The sequence below is a fragment of the Papaver somniferum genome, chromosome 10 (genome assembly GCF_003573695.1).
Source record: "Papaver somniferum cultivar HN1 chromosome 10, ASM357369v1, whole genome shotgun sequence".
Lineage (NCBI taxonomy): Eukaryota > Viridiplantae > Streptophyta > Magnoliopsida > Ranunculales > Papaveraceae > Papaver > Papaver somniferum.
This window is the reverse complement of record NC_039367.1, coordinates 150,230,942-150,241,321: the sequence shown is the minus strand read 5'-3', so window position 1 is coordinate 150,241,321 and position 10,380 is coordinate 150,230,942. Positions and strand designations below refer to the sequence as shown.

Below are 10,380 nucleotides of genomic sequence, written 5' to 3'. Positions count from 1 at the left end.
ATTGTCCAAAGTGTGAGCACTATTCTTATCTTCGTACAAAATCGAAGATAAACATTGGGAAAGCTCCCCTTAAGAGTGCACAAATGTTAAGATAGTACTTATTCGGTATTTGGACATGACAAGATTTGGAACTTAAGATCTCACATTTACACCTACAAGGTTCTCTACAATTCCATGTGGAAGCTTGGTATTCTTGCACTAAGCTACATATCGTGAAACACTGATATTGGGAAAGCGTTCCTCATGAGTGCTTGTTCAAATTTGGTCGTCTCTGTGATAGTGGGGATGGTCACGGACAGATTGTTGGTCCATGGTTTTGATTTGTGAGCACAAGGGAGACATAATCCTTCACAGCAAGGTTAACTTGATAGTTCAGAGAGTCTTTCGCGTATACCGTATACCTAAATTTTTCCAAAGGACTAAACAACCTTAGTCAAGACCATAAACACAACCTTGGGTTGAACTAGTGCTCATCAAGAAGTTGGGTTCATACGTCCAAAATCACTGACTTCCAATTTCAAAACACTAGTGTAGGAGTAGGAATTTAGACTTGTGAAAGGCTTTTAGCGGTTATTTTGAAGTTGAACCGACTTGGAATGCTAAAAATTGGGAGGACGAATTTTGGGAAGTTTTCCGCTATAAAGCTCTTCCTAATATATGCCCAACTAGATTTCCTAAACCAACAACAACTTAGTCTTTGAACATCTATAAATACACCTCATGCTTACCTTCTTTCATAGTATACCTTCTGAACAACTTTTGTTTGTAAAGAAAAAAGAGATACAAGATGAAGGTTATTGCTTCTTATTTGCTTGCAGTGTAGGGAGGAAACAAGGAACCAACTGCTGAAGATATTAAGGACATCTTAGGCTCTGTTGGTGTTGCTGATGACGCTAATAAGTATATTCAACTGACTTTGACCATACAATAGTCAACTTATTTTGACTTTGACTACAGGACTGAAGGTTTCACCATAGTCAACACCATCTTGTTGGTTATATCCAAGTGAAACAAGTCTAGATTTAAATCTATCTATCTCTCCATCTGATCTTAGCTTAATTCTATAAACCAACTTGCATCCTAAGATATTCATGTGAGGTTCAGGATCAACTAAGTCCCAAGTATCATTATTCTTCAGTGTTGTATTTTCTTCTTTCATAAATACTAGCCACTTAGGACTCTTAATAGCAGTTTGGAAACTTTTTGGCTTAGTGGGAGTATCCAACAATGAGGCAAAAGCATAGTGAACTGGATGTTTAATAGAATAATGCATTACATGATCAGAGAAAGCTTTTGGTTTTGAAATTCCTTTTTGAGACCTTGTAACAGTGGATGTAGAAGGAATAGACTCAGAAATCTCAGGTAAAGATTCCAAAACAGTAGATATTGAAGGTGAAGAAGCAGAAACATATGAAGAAAAATAGAATTCAGATTCAGAAAACATCACATGTCTAGAGATATAAGTTCTTTTGGTAATAGGATTGTAGCATTTGTAACCTTTGTGTAAAGAGCTATATCCAATAAAAATGCATTTTTCTGATTTTGGTGAGAGCTTATCAACTCTAGAATGTTCCAAAAAAGGATGACAGACACAACCAAATATTTTTAACTGATAATAATCTGGAGTGACATTATAAAGAACTTCAAAAGGTGATTTGTTATTGAGAATGTGAGTTGGAGTTCTATTAATGAGAAAAGTAGCTGTTAAAAATGCATCATACTAAAATTCTTTTGGACAAGAAGAATTAAAAAGAAAAGAATTACCCATTTCAATAATGTGTCTGTGTTTTCTTTCAGCAAGACCATTTAGCTCTGGGGTTTTAGGACAGGATATTCTGATTTGAATACCACGAGAATCTAGAAAAACTTTTAAAACACCTTTCACCAATTCACTGGATCCATCATTTTGAAAACAAATGATTTTGCTATGAAATAAATTCTCAGTTAAGGTTTTAAAATGTTGAAAACATTGCAGTGCATCTTTTTTGAGTTGCATTGGATAAATCCAATGAAATCTTCTAAAATCATCAACAAATAAGATATAATATCTATGAAGTTTTTAACTAACTGACAAGATGAAAGTTGTGATGACTATGAAGTGACACAAAGATTTTGAAATAGAGGATGATAGATGAATGTTATGATGACTATGAAGTTTTTGTCAAATTCTAGGAGATGGATGACCTAACCTGTCATGACATATATTTGGAGAAGCAACAATAGATGAAAAGGTAGACTGCAGAATAGCAGAGGAAATAGGATATAAAATGTTAAGCATTTTTCCCTTAGCAAGTAATGCATTTGTTTTCAAACATTTAATCTCAAAACCATATGGATCAAAAGTGATGGAACAAACATTGTCTCTAGTAAATCTAGCAACTGATAACAAGTTATGTTTCATGGTTGGAACATGTAAAACATTATCTAATTTAAATCTTGCAGTAGGTGTATGAATTATAGTATTTCCAGTAAGAGCAATAGATAAAGTCTTACCATTGCCAATTTGAACATTGTCCTTACCCTTAAATTTAGAAGTATTTTGCAGAAGAGTTTAATCACCAGTCATACGTGTAGAATCTCCACTATCTGAAATCCACACAGTACTAGAAGAAGGATCATCATTTGCTGCAGCATTGTGAACATTAAAACTTGCAAAATCCCGTTGTGAAGGACCAGAAGTATGCATTGTACCAGTAGAATAATTTCCTTGATTCTTTGAACTTGCAAAGTGAGCTTGAGAGAAGTAGTAGAAGTACAAGTAGGAGGATGATACCTGAAAAAACATCTTGTAGCCAAATGGCCCTTCTTCTTGCATATCTGACAGTACATCTGATTATAATCCAATCTTCTATTATTATTAGAATTTGATCCATTTTGATATGTATTAGCACTGTTTGAACTTGACCCAGGTTGATAAAAGTTATTCTTGAAATTCCCTCCATTCTTCTTGTTATGTGCATAAGAATTTGAGCCATTCTTTGCGTAAAAGGCAATAGTATTTTGATCATCAAAAAATTAGTAGTACTCTGTTGTCTATGAGCCATAAATTGTTCATGAGAAAGTAATTTTGCTTTAATTTTACCAAAAGTATAAGGCTTCTTCCTATTTTGAGATGAGATAACAAAAATGTCATACTCACTCCCTAAACCATTCATAATGAACATCGTAAGGTCTTTATCACTAACTTTCTCTCCAATTGCTGCTAAAGAATCAGATATTGATTTAACCTTTTGAAGATAAGAAACTATAGACTGATTTCCCTTTTTAATTCCATGTAATTGTGTTCTTAACATATTCTTTCCTGCAAGATACTGTGTCTTAAAGCTAGTTTCTACATATTCCCAAATAGCTTTTGCAGTAGTAAGACCAAGAAGATCTTCACTAACAGTAGAAGTAAAAGTAGCTTTAAGACAAGTAGAGACAAACCTATCCAACCGTCTCCAAGATACCCATTCTGGATTTGTTGTTTCTACACCATCTACTGTGACAATTCTTGCGGGTTCAATAATCTCACCACTCACATAACCATACAAATCAGTAAAAATAAAACTCCTTCAAATTGATCTCTCCATAGGAGATAATTTGAACCATCTAGTTTCATTGAAACAAAGTTAGTGATATTCGTAGAAGGTAGAGTTGTACCATTAACAACGGAAGTCGACATTGCAATGTTTGAGTTCTGAAAATTGGGAAGACCGGATTGAAAATTGATGTTGTAATTGTTGTTGTTATTATTGAGATTGCTGGTGTTGTTGCGATTCTTGGTAGATTTTGTAGTGGGTATTGAATTTATTTCCAGATCTCAAAGTTATCGTACAGAAACTCAAGAACCCTAGATTTGTTACCCAGATTGTAGATAAAAGCTGAAAATTGTTTGAGTAAAATTATTGAGCTTTGATGTTTGATATTAGTTAGATCGATAACCTAACTGATACCATGAGAATTCTGTATTTTGTTATTCAAGAAATTGTTAAACACAGAGAGAAGATTGAGAAGTTGTATTCAAGAAAATCTTACAGGATAATAGTATTATAAGATTGGCCTGTCTCAGACAACGTTAATACAACAATTAATACAAACTAACACTTCTGCCAGTTTTACAGAACTGACCATACACATGATTATATTCAACTGACTTTGACCATACAATAGTCAACTGATTTTGACTATACTTATTAGACGCTGATGACAAGATTGAACTTCTTCTCTCTCAAGTTCAAGGTAAAGATTTTATTGAACTTATTGCATATGGAAGGGAGAAACTCGCTGTTTGTGGTGGTGGCATTCTTGTGGAGGCCAATGCGATATGCGATGGTGGTGCTGCTGGTGCAGCTGAGCAGAAGAAAGAGGAAAAGGTAGAGAAGAAAATTAAAGAAAAATCGATGGTGACATGCCTTTCAGTCTCTTTAACGAAGAAGAATGAGGGTCAAACGGTTCAAGGAGTTAATATTAATATTATCTGTTGGGTTAACATAAATCTTTTTGCATGAGTTTCGATTTAACTCGTAAAAAAGAAAAAGAAAAAATGTGCTAAATAACAAAATCAATAGCTTCACATTTCTTTTTCGCGACATTCTTTTCTTGAACTATTGGGTAAGAAGGTAAGCCGTAAGCTACTTAAAACCCTGCAACTCTCCAAAACTGCATACACACATCCACTCTTTAATGGGACCTCCTGTTTTCTTCCCAAAGGCGGGGCCCACCTATTTGATGTGTGAGAGTGGTTTTCCTTTAGTCGAAATTCACGGTCTGTAGAGAATTACTCATTAAAATATTAGGCTATTAGTGTATTGATGCAATTATAATTGTACTCATAATAGGCTTTTACTTCTGCTGAAGTGAGAATGAGATCAAATCAAATACACCCACGTCGCAAAGATGCTAGTCCATGGCTCCATGCTATAGCATGCCGACTGTACAATGAAATGTGCATGATTTGATAGCCACACATTTGATGTTTTACATGCAAGTCCAGTAATTGTTTTTTCTTTCCTTTTTTCTTTTTTTTTTGTTTTTTGGGATAGCGGATTTTTTCTTCTTCCGGATAATGGATACACGTCCAAAAGATGTGATTCTCGTACTTTACTACATAGTTGTGCTTAGTGTGGTCTTTAAATACAAATGGGAATTTTGGTTCAGTTACATGAAGAAGAATAATTTTGAGTTTATATTTTCTATACCTTATGTCACCCGAAATGTTGGAGGAAACTATATATATCATCTTCCATCTATTATAAACAATTTTTGGATTATCTGTATAAAGAAAAGATCGGGGTGTGTTCTTGGTTTAACTACGGAGATAACAAATGTAATGGTCTCTCTGTTGATTTTTAAGTATATAGGTGTATTGCTTATAAGTTAATAAAAAGTGACACACATGTTTTAACCAAAATCTACCACTACAAAAACCAAAATACAACTCGAGACTTGGAGATTCTTTTTCCCTAGCAAACATATAGTACAAATTTTGCGCTCAAGTATCAATGAGAGATTCTCCAAATTTTACAGGCAAAACATACATTGATGGTTAATGGAAAAATACAAAATTTTATATTCTCACTAAAAATACGACCGCCAAAAGAACAGTCAAGATACCTAAATGTGTGTCTATGGGGCCGGCTGCTAGAGGTGTATCATTAATGACTAATACCTAAGATAGATTAATGTCATAGGCGGATGGGGGCCATTGGGTAATGCAGTGAGTCCAATGACAGAGCATTTTTCATTCACTTCTGCACTCCTTCTCACACCGGAAAAATCCCCACTGACAAAAGCCCCAAAATTCTACAGAGAATCTTCGATAACTTCAAGTCTTCGACTCTAATTTTTTATTTTTTTTAATCGGTAAGATAGATATACTGGTGAAAATAGGTAAGAAGATATGGACCATTTCGTTATTTATTGAACATAAAGGAGTTTCTATGTCAAATAAATGAGGAAAATTAAACTAACACTGTTGAATGTCGTGTACGTATTTTGTTTTGATATGTCGATTAGTTCCTATGGCTATAACTTATCCTTCACCTCTTTCGTCACCTTTCTTTCGAATTACCTAAGGCTAACATATCTCTGTACCTTCATCTCATAAAATTAGCTATTTCTGCTCTATCTTGGCCTTTAAATCTATCACATTTCATGCAATAAGGATATCAACATCTCTAATCGACTTTATCAATCTTGTGAAACCCCTGTCTGGAAGCAAAGCTCAAAACCTCTTTGGGGGGCAGGGCAAGATTGAATCCCTGTTCAAATACGGGGATGATTGTAAACAATATTTTTGATTGAGTGATGTACTGGTGGGAACTAAATATATTTGTCAATAAGTTGGAGTTCTCTAGATGACTTGAAGACGGTTGTTAAATAGATTCTTTGCATCAGCTATCATATAATTTGTTCTCCCGGGCTTTCGGTTTCAAGAACTTTGTGAATATCTAGTATGTTGTGGAGCATTGGTCGGGAGCATATAAACACATTATTAGTCTTATTTTGTGTAGATTATATTTGTGCTTGCTCTCTTCTTTTTTGTTTAACTCTCTTGTACATTTTTGTAATTAGGGTTTCGTCCACTAATTTTTGTTCTTCAATTATTTTTGGGAAATTGACTCTAAATTAATTTAGTTGCCTGGGAAAATTGGATTACTAAAATGTGGGAACAGAACTGTCAAGTCAGAAGACCAGAGATTGACAAGATAGATAGCGAAAGTACAATTCGACGAGGCACAGAGTAATAGCGATGGGAAGCAGCTATCAATGATAGAATGACGAGCGAGGAGGAATGATGACGAAGATGAACCTCATCGCAAGAAAGCTGCAGTGGAGTTGGTTAGCGAGCAGTGCGAGTGTCATCCCGTATCTAAGTTCTCCAATAAAAGGGGTTGTAAACAGAGAAGAAAAATTGAGTTTTTTTAGGGTTCATAGCAGACATAGAGAGAGCTTTAGTGTGAGCAAATTTGTATTGAGCTAAGAACCTGTAATCTCCATCCCTCCATAGTGAAATCACTATCGTGGACGTAGGTTTTAACACCGAATCACGTAAATCGACTGTGTTCTTTGCTTATCGTTTTGGTTGTAAACTGTGATCATACACCCGACTGAAAACCCTGATAATAGTCTTTAAATTATTCTTTGGGTGTGCTCTAATATTTCCTGCAGTTACAAACTTTAAGCTGACAATTAGCTAACCTTAACTTATTATTTTATGCCTTACACATCCTTCAAATTTCTTTGTCCCCCTTTTGTGGCCTTTTGGTTATGCCAAGCTGAACAATAATGGTAAACCCATCCCATGACCACCTTAAAAGTGAGAATAAACATGTCCATCTATTATCTCATCGCAATCATATTTTCTTATGGACATGAATTTTTTATGTCAAATAATAAAAAAAATCATAGTAAAATGAGAGTGGCAGCCGGCAGGTCCCAAGTATATAAATGGAGGGAGAAATTATCACCTTGTCACTATAACTTGGATTTGCACATTTGTGAGCAAGATAATTGATTGAGTGAGAGGTTGGTGGAAACTAAGGGTTTAAGTATTGCATTGTTTAGCTAATCGGGAGAAGAAACTAAGATATGTCTGGTACAAAAATTATCGGAAGTGTTATGGAGAAGACAAGCAAAATCGTTATGGTGTGACTTTTAATGGGGTCGGATGAACAAGTCCATAAACTCTGTAAAGTATGATTTTTTTATTGGATTGTATTTTGAAGCCATTAATGAATACATTATCGATTACATTTTTAATGTGGGAATATAACTCATTGAAGCTTTAAGAGAATGGAGTTTATTCATGCGTTACTATGTAAATAGTCATGAACTTGGAGTCGGAGGGACAGCTTGAAACAATGCGCCCTCTCGTATGTCGAGAACTCGGAGTCAGGGGGACAGCTTGAAAAATCTTGAGCACTGATTCATTTGGTTAGTAATCTCACATGTTATCCCTGGTGTGGAAGTATGACCGATAAACATAGGTGTTTGAGGCAAAGCTACTACTACATAGGCGACAAGTTGATGTTTTATGTCACACTTCGTGTCTACAGAGCTTAGATGTGAAAATCAAAAGCTCTGGTCAAATCCAGTTGGCTTGTAAAAGAGCAAATAGATATGTAATTTTTTTGATATGTAATTTTTTTTGATTCTTGATTCAAAGTCTAGGTGGACCGGTGAAGCATTTTTTATTCATGATTCAAAATCTGGGTGAACCGGTGAAGCATGTATATTAGTTCTGGTCATGATTGCAATAAACTTTTGGTTCCGCGTGAAACCATGGAATTTGGTTCAGGATATATGTTCGTTTTTTCTAAAAGAGGTTATATCTCCTTGTCTACCCATGATGTTTTCAACAAATCTTTTCTTTGATTTTTTATTTTTATTTTTCTGAAAGATTTTTACATGTTAAACTTATTTAACATTTTCAATGGCAACCGGGTAAAGCGAGCCCGGATGTTTCTCTCTTTTTCACTAGAAAATTTCGGAAAATCCAGAGGCAGGACAAAATTAAAGGGAAAAAAGATCGTCCAGATATGGGACAAGAAGAAAGGAAAAGAGGAAATGACCCGGCATCCATATAAATGGTCATTTGCTCCACCTAAACTCATCCGTACCCGCACCGTTTGGGTAGGGTTTTACTCGTACAAATGGGGATGGGATCGGGTATGGTAATACCCGAAACCTAAGCTACGAGATGGGGTGGAGATTACGGGATTCAAGGTCACCACCCCATACCCGCCCCGTAGATTTCATATTATAAGGGTTTAGACTTTTATGCAAGAATTTGTATCGAACTTTTATACTTCTACCACTTAGCCATGTCTTTCATTTATTATATCCTTGATCGTTCTTGTATATTCATCACTTTCGCTTGTTTGTGTGATTGGACACGTTATCTAAAAGTTAAAATAGTGAAAATGATACAGATAATGAAATGATTAACATGGACGAAGATAAAATGAGGAAGGGAAAAGTAGAAAAACTAAGGGTAATTCCCATGGCAATGGCCAAATCCATTTTTTTGTTGAGCCAGGTGGATGTCCAAACTGGCTTTTCCACTATGGTAAAGCGTTGGGCGTTAGATAACTAAGCGCGCGAGCTCGAGACAAACGCTGGAGTTTAAAAATAAAACGCGGGCGTGGGAAGATCAGTCGTGCGTTCAAACAATTCACGCCAGTGCTACTTTTCAATCATTAGCAATACTTCCTTCCATTTCCCGCCCATTAACTTTAATGTAATAAAAGTTTTAAAAGTATAAGAGTTGTAAGACTTTTATAATATAATAACAAGAAAATGAACTGTAGCATGTGAGCTGTAGTAAAAGAAATCTCGGGAAAGGGAATTGCACTCAGCGTTTATGGCATTAACGTGGGAGTTGAAGTTCAAGCGCCAGCGTTGGTAGCAAGCTCGCCCGTCCTTACCACAGGTGCGCGTTGGTTTGTCTATCTCGACGTTCAAATCAACAAATATATTGATCTGAACATCCATTTTTCATGTTTGTTCATTCCATAGTGGGAGCAAAATGAACAAATTCCAAGATTGTTCATTCTATAGGAACTGCTCTAATAAGTCGTTTAAAAATTCTTTTGTTCACTTTAAGATGAATTTTTGAATTTAAAACTCTAGAATACATTATTCTAATGTTATTATTTTTGTTTGATTCATATTTAAGTTTTGATTATAAATAAATTTATGTGTTATACCAGTGTGTTACGAGTAAACCCCATACGGGTATTCCACATACCCTTACCGTCCCAATTCATGTGGGTAGGGAGGGTATGGATATTTTTCTTACAAATGCGGCAGCGACTGGGATTGGCATACCCGCCCCATACCTGTCCCATGGCCATTTGTTGATACATAAAAATAATTATCCTTAGAAAAGGATTCCCCTTAACCTATTGGGGATTACTTCTAGGATTGAGAGATTTGGGGACTAGACTTAACCCACAGGATTGGGATAGCTCTAGCCAATAAAAGAGCATGTTAGTTTAGTTGGTCTTTGGTCCAAGAAAGAAAGAAAGCATCTTAGAGTTTACTAGTAACTTAAAGGAAATGAAGTGATAGTTTTGTAATATATTGATCTTATGAGTGTTTATTTATAAGAGGAGGAGGAAAGATTATTATAAAAGGAAATAAAGGATATTTAGAAAATTATTATTAACAGACACATTCTCTCTTCATCTGTAAGGGGATGGGCTTTCCGTGGCTTGGACTTGCTTCTCCTATCCACGTTTTACCCTATCAACATTGCGACCACAGTGGGAGGAGTTGAGTTTCTCGCGCAGCAAGACCCATCCGCCGATTGTCACAAACATTTCTTATTTCTCTTGGCCGCCTCTCTTTTCTTACACCAGCGTTCTACTTCTTTTCGGCTCAGGGAGTATTTAT

General features: G+C 35.5%; 1 pseudogene; it reads left to right on the top strand.

Moving 5' to 3' along the window:
* Nucleotides 1–787: 787 nt before the first annotated feature.
* On the top strand, nt 788–4,423 carry LOC113316521 (annotated as a pseudogene).
* Nucleotides 4,424–10,380: the final 5,957 nt, after the last annotated feature.